Here is an 11422-nt window from a genome sequence, read left to right as displayed (position 1 = left end):
CCATACTTTATTTTGTACATGCAAAATTACTTGACGGCAATTTTTAAAAACTGCAGCGATTGTTTTTCCTCGCGAAGAAAATTCTCTGACAATTGTATAGAATGATCTCGATTTTGTCACCTTCAAAAAAACTAAAATAGGAGCGGAGATTGTACAACATCGCGAACGAGATACACGGTGATACTCCGTTGACGCAATTTTCCAGGCGTAAATGCTGTAACCCCACTGCTCAATCCATCTAATTTTCTCCATACTCACGATTAGTACGTCGAAAGTGTTTTAAAACTCTCCCTACACTTAAATTGACGTAAGCCTCATCACGCACTCTCCAATTTCTCGCGCCCGAGGGCACTTTTTTTAGGCTTGAACCAGAAGAGATGCACGGGGTTGTCCACACGAGTGCACATTAGACGAATTAGCTCTACGAGGTTTCAGGAACATGTTACAGCTGAGCTATTATGAGTTCCTGGAACAAGTTCGCCCGAAGTTTCGCGAACTGTGCGCATGTGGATAAGGCCTATTTCACAGACCTGGCTTAAATATTTAACGAATCTCGCCAATTGTTTCTGTTCTTTTGTACGTATGACTTTAACTTGTATTTTCTTTTATTTTGCCTTCTTTTCTGCGTGTCTTACGTATTTTTATGTGCACGCTTTTGATTTCGTTTTGATGTTGAGTTCACAGCCGGCCCTTTTTTCTATACTTTTCAATGTGTTCAACTTAATCAAATAGGTAAGTGCTTATTTTATAGTATAATGAGGCGTATAAGTCATTCTTTTTTATTGTGTCATTCGAAAGTAGTAAGTGACCACGAAGCTTACAGTTTTCTTCCTAATTTGTTTTGATGACTGCAAACGGGAGAAAAGTTTATTTGAAAGCGCCAAAAATTAGGGTGGCCTAAAATTGCGTTTGAACCGCGCGCTCGTAGGTTTCGAATGTACACGTCACGATCAATATGGCGGCGGAATGCGTAGTGGAAGAATACACAGCGGCGTCGCGTTGGCGGTGTGTTTTTGATGGTCAATTGGGGGCTTATGTAGGTTACTTTATTTGAGATTCATACTCATTGTTCTTAATTCTCTAAGATTTTCAGTCAGAATGCGATACAGATTTATGCAGGATATGAAACATTCACGCAGAACTTACTCAATCTCAAACAAGAAATCGTGATGTCAACAACGGCAGCGTGGTGATAGTAAGCAGGTTGGCTTCGTCGCCGCCATATTCCCGTCCATGACGGGTAGATTCGAAGATTCACGGCGGTCGGTCAAACATGCTTTCGAGGACCCCTAAAAAGGAAGCGTTATATCTCCGCGGAGATAATTTTTCGTGAAATTTCAACGTTCGCATCGTTCTTCTTGTATCGAAAACTGTAAGATTCGACTATTTGTAGGCAAATCCCTCCCGAGCTTAACTGACTCATTGAAAACTGCTTTTGTTTGTAACTTTACGTCAGGTGAATTGATTGTTTTCTACTTTCTTTTACATCATTGAATGGTGCCAATTTGAACTTTAAATTTGTTTAAAAAGGTCATTGACATTTTTTTCTCGTAATTCGTGTGTGATATTTTTGTTTTCTAGTTTGAAAAGTTTCTCTTTTTTTTGTTTTATCTATTTTACGGACGGATTTCTCATTTAATTTTATTGAAATTAGTAAATAGCCTTTTCGCGTTTTTTCAATGAAAATTAATCGAGCCGATATTATTTTAGGTTACTGTAATTGAACTTATCTCGAGTGCTGTCTTCATAGAAACGCTCCTTCCTCATTGAAATGAAAAATTATGTTGTGATTTTTGCCCAAGTATACAGAGGCAGCTCACTTGATCATCATTGAATTTTTTGCCGCCAACGCGACCGTCAATTACTGGAAAAAAATTACAAATAAAAAATCGTAAAACAACCACGTTCAAGTTTTTAATGAGCTAAATGAATTTAAATACAGATAGGTGCACGAGAAAAAAGCGTATTTTTCTTTAATTGCAACGTTACACGTTATTTCTCATGTTCCATGTCATTTCAGGTTTTCTTTTTTTTCTATTTTTTTTTTTGCTGGAAAAACGGAAAGTTTTTCTGAAGAGTCTCCGGGAATTTCTTCGGAATGATCTAAAAAAAAAAGCATCGACAATTTCGATGTGATATTTTCGTTCGTCCTTTTTTCTTTTTATGAAGCGAAAATGAATATTACGTGCTTTGAGTTTCTAAATTTTTGCAGTTAAGATACAATTTTTTTTTTACATTTTTGTGCAGTAAGAAAATGTCGACCCAATATTTTCGTTCGTTCTATTTTTTGGCGCGTATACGTAGTATACCGCCTTTGCGATCGTTTCGACCCCCCACTCGATACAATAACCGAGTCCCTTAGTTCCTTACCGAAAAGTGACTACCGCGAACTTCTGAGATTTTCCAAAGCGTGTAAAAAGTTGATTTATCCGTCAATAATTATGATTTAAAGTTGTTTCTCATTCTGGGGCTCATTAGTTTATGTGCAGTGAATACCAAGAGTCTACGTTACTTGGTTTTTTTTAAAAAAACCCTAGAATGCGACGCGCTGATTTAAAATATGCATATATAAGCAGAAGCAAGCGAACTGATTCGAGGATGGCTGATCAGGTCGGCACTCGTTGAATGAGAATTTCACTTCTTCGTTTTGTTTAAAACGTTTCTTTGACAGATCTCCATACCCCTGTTATCCTTTTCAAAATTTGGTACTCCTTGCTCTGATAGCCAGGGCCAGCAGGATAGTGGTAAGTGCAATCTGTGATGAGCCTCGAGACTCATTAGACCATGTGCTAACCGTGGCCCATACAGAAATTCACTCCCCTATCAGGCCACAACAGTGCACAGGCAGGCACAAAACCCAGGTAGTGTCCCGGTCGCATATTCCCAAACCCCGCGTGGATTGTGAAATCCCGTTCAGACCCCAACCGAAGCCCCTTGTGCGGGTCCGAGACTCCTCCGCACCGGCTCGGCTCAGGTAGTCTCTCATCTCCGTCCAACCTTCATGCCCTTCCTCTGATTTCTTCTCAACAGTTTTGGCCACGAATTAATCGATGTAATATTTATTTATTCAGTTGAATCTTTTGAAACAGCAGAATTTGAGGACTTTTTCGGTAAAAGGGCGAATGGAACTTGCCATGCTGTTGCGATTGCGCAGTTTTCTTACCGTTCGCGGCAAATGAAATTCATTCACAGTCGATTTATGTCCTTTAAATCGCCAGGAAAAACTCTGAGCAGATTCAACGAAAAATAAACAGCAAAACAGTCGGATAGAGAACTACGTTGCACAATCTTAGCAGAAATGGACGTCTCATACGCCCTTTCACCGAAAAATGCCTAAATTACGTGCAGTGGAAATATTTTTTAATGCCGAAAATTTCGCAATGCAGAGTCATGACGTCACCTTCGTTGATCGCATGATCAATAAACTTGTCTATTGGCTATGCCTACCGTTTTGTTCTTTGTAAAAAACATTTTTGATGGAAAACTCTCGGAACATTTTTAGAGCAGCGCAATGCATATCGACGGTGAAACTACCAAACCACGTATCTCGGTTTGCGACGTCGCAGACTTCCTGTCATACTTTATTTTTTAAATGAAAAACTACTTAACGTCCAGTCTTGAAAATTTCTGTGATTTTTCCTCTTCGTGCGGAGAAAGTTCGGTGAAAATTTCAAGGCATAATATTGATTTGGTCTACTTCAAAAAAATAAAATGTGAGCGGAGATTTTTAAACACCGCAAACGAGATATGTGGTTTGGCAGTTTCACCGTCGATATGCATCTCACAAGCCGCTTTGATTAGTGGAATTTGCGGAGCTATTGTACTGGAAAAAAATGATTACGTAAGAATTAATATTCTTGAATTTGCCGCTAGGAGGAGATTTCTCTTGGCTTAAGCTGCAAAATGCGTACCTACTTTGAGAAAAAAGCCGCTGCCGCTCATATCAAGCAGGATTCGGCCTTATTCCAGTGACCTTATTCTTGATTCAAGAGCAGTATTCTTGACGAAAAATTCAAGTAATTTTTTTTTTCTTTTTTCAATTATTTCCTATCTTTTACTTATATAGTTCTGCGCAGAACCTATCACCTTGCTTGAAAGGATAAACAGTAAACCTGGTGGTGAAGTAGAGTTATAAAAAAAAGTCTCTGCATTTGCGAGGATGAATATGCACTTGGTGTCTCACCCGAATCAATAGGAGAGCTATTAAAACCCCATTAAATAGGGCTTGTTTTGAGGAGGAAGAAGATATTTTCCGGAAAACAAAAAGAGTGGACCGCGAGGTCACCCCCATTCATTCCGAAGGGTTGAAGAGACAATCAGACGGCGCGGCGAGACGCGAGACGGGAGAAAGGAGAAAGGAGAGAGGATGGCCGCAGTGCCCAAGGCCACTTGCTGAAGAGGCCCATGCCGACCGCGGCAGGGCTCAGAAGGCAGCGGCTAACGATTTTGAGGACAGGCTAGATTTTTCACAATCCACGCGGGGTTTGGGAATATGCGTCCCGGTCCTGGCTCGGTTCGCCGCGTTGCTTCCCAGCCGAAGAACAAAAGGCGACCCTCGCGGTCCTCGCCACAGTCAGACCTAATTACTTTCACTCGATTACCCATTTGACCGTCACGCTGGGATCCATCAAATTTTCGAAAAAATTGTTTCGCGAGTACTTAGCAATTTTTCCTTACTCTCCGTTCAAAGACGAATTGAAAGAGGTCTCATTCATAAAAATCGGCCGAATAGAAGAGAAGTTACAGTATTCGAAATCCGAAGAAATCAACGAAACTTCTCCATACAAAAAATAAAATGAAGGGGAAAAAAGAAATGTATAAATTACAATTAAATATAATTGACCTCAGAATTTGGCAAGCAATTCAACTATATAACGGAGAAAAAATTGGGAGAAATTACAAAAAATTCGCCTCTTGCAAGGGGCTTCCTTGTAAGAATTTTGATCTGAAGGCAAGGATTGAATACCAGCGCAGTACTCCATACAATACATGGTGTGCCTGAACGAACATTTTTTTTTGTGTCAAAATCGAAAATTCTTTATATTTTTTAACTACAGTGTCTCTTGAGTCGTTTAAGCCAAAAAAAAAATTCCGTCAAGATTCTGGAAAGTAAAGGCGCTTTAAAAGTATTCTGGGCTATGTATCCTAACTGTGTCCACACATGGTTTCTGTTCAGCATATCCAAGTGTAAGTATTTTTACACGTAGAATCTAATTTTCACATCAGGGAGTCGACACATCTCGATTTTTTCGATTTTATACAGAAAATTGATGGTTTTTCGGGATTGAAATTATTATTGTTTCATGAAAAATAAATGCACCCAAAATGACTATAGCATATTGATTTTTATATATTTGCACCCACGAAATTGGTTGGTAAATTCAACGAGTGAGTGCATCGACCTGGTATATCAAGTTTCTGCAATTTTTTACGGCAAATCGGTAGATTTTCGGGATGTAGATTGCTTACTTTCAATTCATGAATGAATAAAGCATGGACATGGTTGAACTTCTTTGCATGGAAATACGTTTAAAATAACAAAATCAAGACATATTTAATGCAATTGCATTTATATCGAGTCAATTTCTTTTCAATAATATATCGGGATTTATAATAGGTACCGGTGATTTGGATATTTTAGCCCCAAAAATACCTTTAAATCGACTGTATCTTTCAGGAGTTCGACAGAATTTTTCCTTTCTTCGCTTAAATTATTCCGTAGCACTTTTCTTTAAGAATCTGATAAGATATTGCTGGGGGCAGATCAAAAAACTTAAACTCGTTCGAATGGCTTTCTACATTCACAATACACGGTCTCGTCAAAGTGCGTCGTTGAAGAGTTGGATCGTATGAATTCTCTTGTTGTGCTACTTGCCTATTTTGAAATCTCTGTAAATGAAAACTAAAGGGGTTGATATGTGTGAGTTAATGACGCGCCTTATCAACACATTGTGTTGGAGTTCACTGCTTGTTTTTTATTATTTTCATCAACAACAAAAATTAAATATCGTCCGAATTTCATGAATTCCTGCCATTAAGATCAGAAGCGGACTGGCTCCTCGAAGCGGCCGGGAAATATTTATATATTACCGCAGAATATGCTGGATTCCAAAATCTCTACAATTCTGCTGTGATTCCAGGATTGCAAGCTCGCGGTGTGCACTGTTTGAAGATTGTTTACTACACCGCGGTAGGTTTGACACCGAGAAAATACGACTTTTCAACGACTTGAGCGCGCACCGTCGTATATGCACAATGCATGAAGTATCTTGCTGACTTGTAAGGCGCTATAGTATGCGTTGCGTGCACCGCGTTGCACGCGCAATGCATTAAGCATCCTGCGGTCTTGTAAGGCACTACTATCCGTTTTGCGCCATGCAGGCCAACCCCGCGCCGGCTGCACTGTATTTAATGCGATTATTCAGATTTGCGGTGTCAGCTGTTTTATTATGATTTTGAAGTTTCTTTGAAATTATTGTCTTTTCAAATGGTAAAAAAATACATGAAATCCAATTAATTTTCTTCCTTTCATTTACATATTTGTATAAATAATTTTAAATAGAAGCATGCAAGTGAAGCGACTATCACGTGTAGGCTCCCTCGTTGCTTAGCAATGTAATGACGTGGTCATTTGGACAACATTTTGCTATTCGGAACTACAATTTCTAGCTCATTCGTAAAAACCCCTGTGTGCATAAGAAAACTAAATGTCGTTAATGAAACTAAAAAAAAAAAAAAAATCCGCTTTCAATTGGTCTTTACGTACCGACGCCACTCTATACTTTCAACCGAAGTGCAACGGAAATAATTATGATTGTTCTGATCAGAGGAGGCATGCTGATAGTATAAGACCACTGGGAATGTAGTTCTGACAACTGCTATACAGAAGTAAAGGCAACTGCCTTGCTTCAATTACTGCACGGTGATAATAGCTGCTAGCACAGGATAGTTGGATTGCATTTTGCAAGAAGGAACCAAGAGCATTCAAATGTTGCTAGGATTATGCATGTTACATTCTTTGTTATAAGATCAATGAAATCACGCCAAAAAATTAAAATTACAAAGGTAATCATTGGCTTGAATTTATAGTTTATTGGTAGTGAAGATAAAACTTATTTAGGTGATCAGTTTATATTTGCAAAGGTGAAAACGATTGCACAATCTTAGCGACATTGGAATGGTCGTAGCTCCTTCTTGCAGAATGAAATCCAGTTATCTAGACAAGCATCCTAGATGCTACACCAAGCACAACGTACCCTTGCAGTAATTGACGCAAGGTATAGTGGCTTTTACTTCTGTATAGCAGTTGTCAGAACTACCCCACTGGTGGTCTTATGCTATCAGCATTCAGCATGCCTTTTCTGATTCCGTCGGCCTCCTGTGGTGTAGTGGTTGTATAGCGCTGGACCCTATAACCAAGAGGTCCCGGGTTCGATTCCCGGCCAGGTGACCTGTGTATGATGATCTCAGACAATGATCACCTGGGGCCGGTGGTAAGCGTGGGATTCTGGGATTAGCCAATTAGGCTATTTGGGCTACATTTTGCAATTTGGAACTGTAAATTCTGGTTCATCTGAGAAAACACTTATGTGCAAAAGGAAACTAAAGGCACATACGTTGTTTTTAAACCGGGCCGGAATTTATAGTTCCGAATTGCAAAATGCGGTCCATTTGAAGCTCTGTAAAAAAAGAAGGAGAAGAATCATAATTATTTCCGTTGCACTTAGGTTTATAGTATAAGATGACGTCGGATACGTATCGATCGATTGAAAGAAGATTTTTTTTTTTCGAATTACATTAACTCCAATCATTCCTTGTAGACCACGATTCAAAGCGTCTATTCTTCATTAGCGCATTCAAAGTTTCCTTAAACTCGCCCTGCAAACCACAAGAACATCTGGAAAGTTATGACGAGGATTCGAGAAACGACCGAGGAAGCCGGGCATTAGGATGCTGATTCTGGGACGATTGATTTGACGATGTTTTTCAGCTCGGATGAAATTAATCACGTTCAGGGCGGCGGATGTCGGATATCGGAATCCCCCCCCCCATCCTCGCCGCCGCCCCGACCACCGGCGCACAGTGGATCGAGTCAACAGGAGAGGTCGGACGAAATGTTGAAACTTTAAACGTTTATAACTCCGTTTATACAAAATGGATAATTTGCACTCAAAAATTGTATTTCTTCATCCGGGAGGGCTCAATGAGCTAGGTTCGCAGTATTTTTCATAATTTTTTTCTGACATGGGAAATTGGAGAAAAATATATTTAAAAGTGAGAAAATGTGCCGCCTAATGACGTCATCTGGCTGCATTTTCCATTTGAACACATGTATTTTAGCAGATTAAGTTATTTTGTCATATTTTGTCTAATAATTGTTCAATTTAGAAACCAAGGATATCCTCGTACTCAGTTTTCCTCCAGTAGTATCATTTTAAAGATGAAATTCACAAAATTTCAGACACCTGCAAATTCTCTATTATAAGGTTTAAAAAGTGGTTTCATTGGTTTTCTCGTGGAATTGCCTTCTGGAGACACCCCTTGAACTTTAAAATGAGACGAAATAAACATCAAAATTTGCGGTTTTTGTCGAAAATCTCATGTGCGACCTCTCTAATTGACCCGATCCAGTGTGCGGCGGGTCCTGCTCAAAGGGACTCGATTACAAGGGATTCCGGTTCTTGCGTAACGGCGTTGTTGGCGTGTGCCCGGAATCCGCGGATATTCAAATGCGCCGCCCGTCGACCGACGCGGAATATCCGTTTTCGGCGCGGGTATCGGCAATGAGGATTCGACGCGTGGGGCGTGGGGCGGCTGGGGCGCGACTTGAAATGGAATTCCCGACGATTGCGGCTGCGAATGCGACTCCCCTGCGGCCGACCCCCCCCTCCCCCCCGCGAACCCCGATCACCCCTGTTCGCCGCCGCAGATGCCGTTTGTATTCCGCGCGTTTCCGCACCCCGCCGCCAGATCGTGTTGTTGCAACCTTTCGGCGTCGAACCCCGGACCATTGGACAAGCTAAGAATTTAAGCACTCTGATGTAAGGATGAGCCACTCCAGAAACTGCACACACTGAAAAAAAAAGTTGCTGGTTAAATAGACATACCGTTCGCTCCGGGTTCAACAGGCTGATTGCTGAAATTGGTAGACATAGCGATAGACAAAAGAGACAACAGGGACATAAAGGAATCCTATTGGTGGAAGCGGGTGGTTGTAATGGTCAAAGGAGGTCAGCGGGCTGATTATTGAAATTGATGGACAAAGCAATAGACAAAGAAGACAAAAAGGATGTGGAGGGATCCTATTGGTGGAAGCGGGTGGTGGCAATGGACAAAGGACGTAGGTAATAGACTAACTAACGGCAACTCACGAAGACCCGATAGTTAGTCCATCATTTACCCCCTTTGCGTATGAGAACCACCCATTTCAACCAAAAGGATCGCTCTATTCTCCTTATGTCTTCTTTATCTATAGCTTTGTCTATCAATTTCAATGATCAGCCCGCAGGGGAGGTAGTAGACTAACTAACGACAAACCACGGGAAACCCGATAGTTAGTTCATCATTTTCTCCCTTAGTCTACAGGAACCACCCATTTCAACCAATAGGATCGTTCCATGCCCCTTATCTCTTCTTTGTCCATCGCTTTGTCTACCAATTTCAACAATCAGCCGTAGTTTTGATTGATCCTAGTGCTACGGTCGGAACTTTCGGCATCATAGGCCGGAACGGACGGTATGTAGATATAGCATATTAAATTCCGTGGCACTCCAACTCAAGTGTTCAGATGAAAAAATGAAAAGAAAAAATAACTCGCGCGGAGCATCCGGCAACGCTGCGCCTTGGGTATGGAGAAATCAAAGGCTGATTCTGGAGTCAGCGTGTGAGCTCGTAGGGAGCATTCGCTTTGGGACGCCGCACAGTGAAGCGAGTCAATTAGAAAGCTTGAAAATAATGTGGAAACGTTATAAGCTAATATTTTCGTTAATGTGAAACGCAGAAGTTCAAAATTGGTTCCATTGGTTTTCTTGGAAAAACTCCACCTAGGAGCACGCTTTAAAATGCATAATGTGACGAGATAAACATCACGATTTGCAGCTGTAGTTAAAAATTTCCTGGCTGCCCTGGTAAAAATTGTCGATACGAGCTGCGTTTCAAAATACCATAGAAGTTCTTATAGCCGACTAAAGAAGGCTATTGAAAATCATATAGCTGGCTGTAGGAAGCTATAAAAAAGTATACAGTCGGGCTATAGTTCCTAACGCCGGGCTTTACACTTTATCGCCATCGGCTATAAAAGGCTATAAGAAATTGTGTAGAAATGTGTGTGCTTTGGAAATCATTGAGTTTGATACAAACTACCTTAATGTTTACAAAACACACATTATATTTTCCTTTAAAACATTTTTTTTTTCATCAATTGAAATGAGAATAGTCCATACAGAGTGTGCAAAAATTTCAAAATCATGAGTTGAAAAACGCTGACTCCGCGAGATAAAATATTAGAGCCTAACACAAAGCGGAGCGGCGACGCACTTGGCGCCTACAAACCTAACTGGGATACTTCACGCATTGCGCAATGCGTGAAGTATTCCTGTTAGGTTTGTAGGCGCCAATGCGCGTTTCGCGCTCTCTGCAGTCTGCCCGCCCTCCGCGCCGCAGCGTGTCCACAACGTCTGAAGGAACTATTTCACACCAGAGGTGTTGCACAGTATCATACGAAATTGAAGGCGCTCCGACATATTAAGAATGACAGGCATCCTTTAAGAGTACGGAACTTTCCTCACAAAATAAGTCAAGATACTACGGCACTAAAAGAGAGCAATAGTCCAAAAACTCACTAATTCCTATCATCCGTATTTAATTACGTTTAGCATACTTTTTGAATTTCAATGGAGAGAAAAGTGACTTGATTTAGGCAGAAACATTCTTGAGTATGCCGTCAAGAAGATTTTATTCTGAATCAAGAATGAAATCGCCAAATGAATGTGGGTCTCTGCTTGATATACTTGACTTTTTTTCATGTATGGGCATCTTTTCTTCTTTGAACGAGCATAATTTTCTTTATTGATTCAAAAGTAAATAATCTTCTCGGCAGTGAATCGGAGCATATTTCTGCTTGAATTAAGTCACTTTTTGCTCTGCTGAAGTTCAAAAATCATGCTGAACGGTATTGAATACAGATACTGGCATTTATTAATAAGTTTTTCGACTACCGCTCTCTTTTTGTCGTCGTCACTCGATTCAAGCTGCAAGGGAACTTCGTGCTTTTAAACGAAGCCATTACTCAAGATACATCGAAGTGCTTTCAATCTTGTATGATACTGTGCAACATCTCCGTGACGAAATAGCGGCTTAAAGTGCCGTGGAACACCGGCGTCGTCGTGGAAGTAATCGTACACAGGAAAAATCCGGGAGCCGG

General features: G+C 40.6%; 1 protein-coding gene across 1 annotated transcript in view; it reads left to right on the top strand.

Annotated features, from left to right (window-relative positions):
- Window positions 1-336: 336 nt before the first annotated feature.
- Window positions 337-11422, top strand: part of LOC109040627 (uncharacterized) — a 36644-nt gene continuing 25558 nt past the window's right edge. The window contains exon 1 of the mRNA XM_019056602.2: window positions 337-576. The gene's annotated coding sequence lies outside the window, so the exon portion shown is untranslated. The remainder of the gene's footprint in view (window positions 577-11422) is intronic.

The sequence above is a fragment of the Bemisia tabaci genome, chromosome 8 (assembly GCF_918797505.1).
Source record: "Bemisia tabaci chromosome 8, PGI_BMITA_v3".
Lineage (NCBI taxonomy): Eukaryota > Metazoa > Arthropoda > Insecta > Hemiptera > Aleyrodidae > Bemisia > Bemisia tabaci.
Note: the sequence above shows the minus strand (reverse complement) of the source record. Positions and strands in the feature narration are given on the sequence as shown.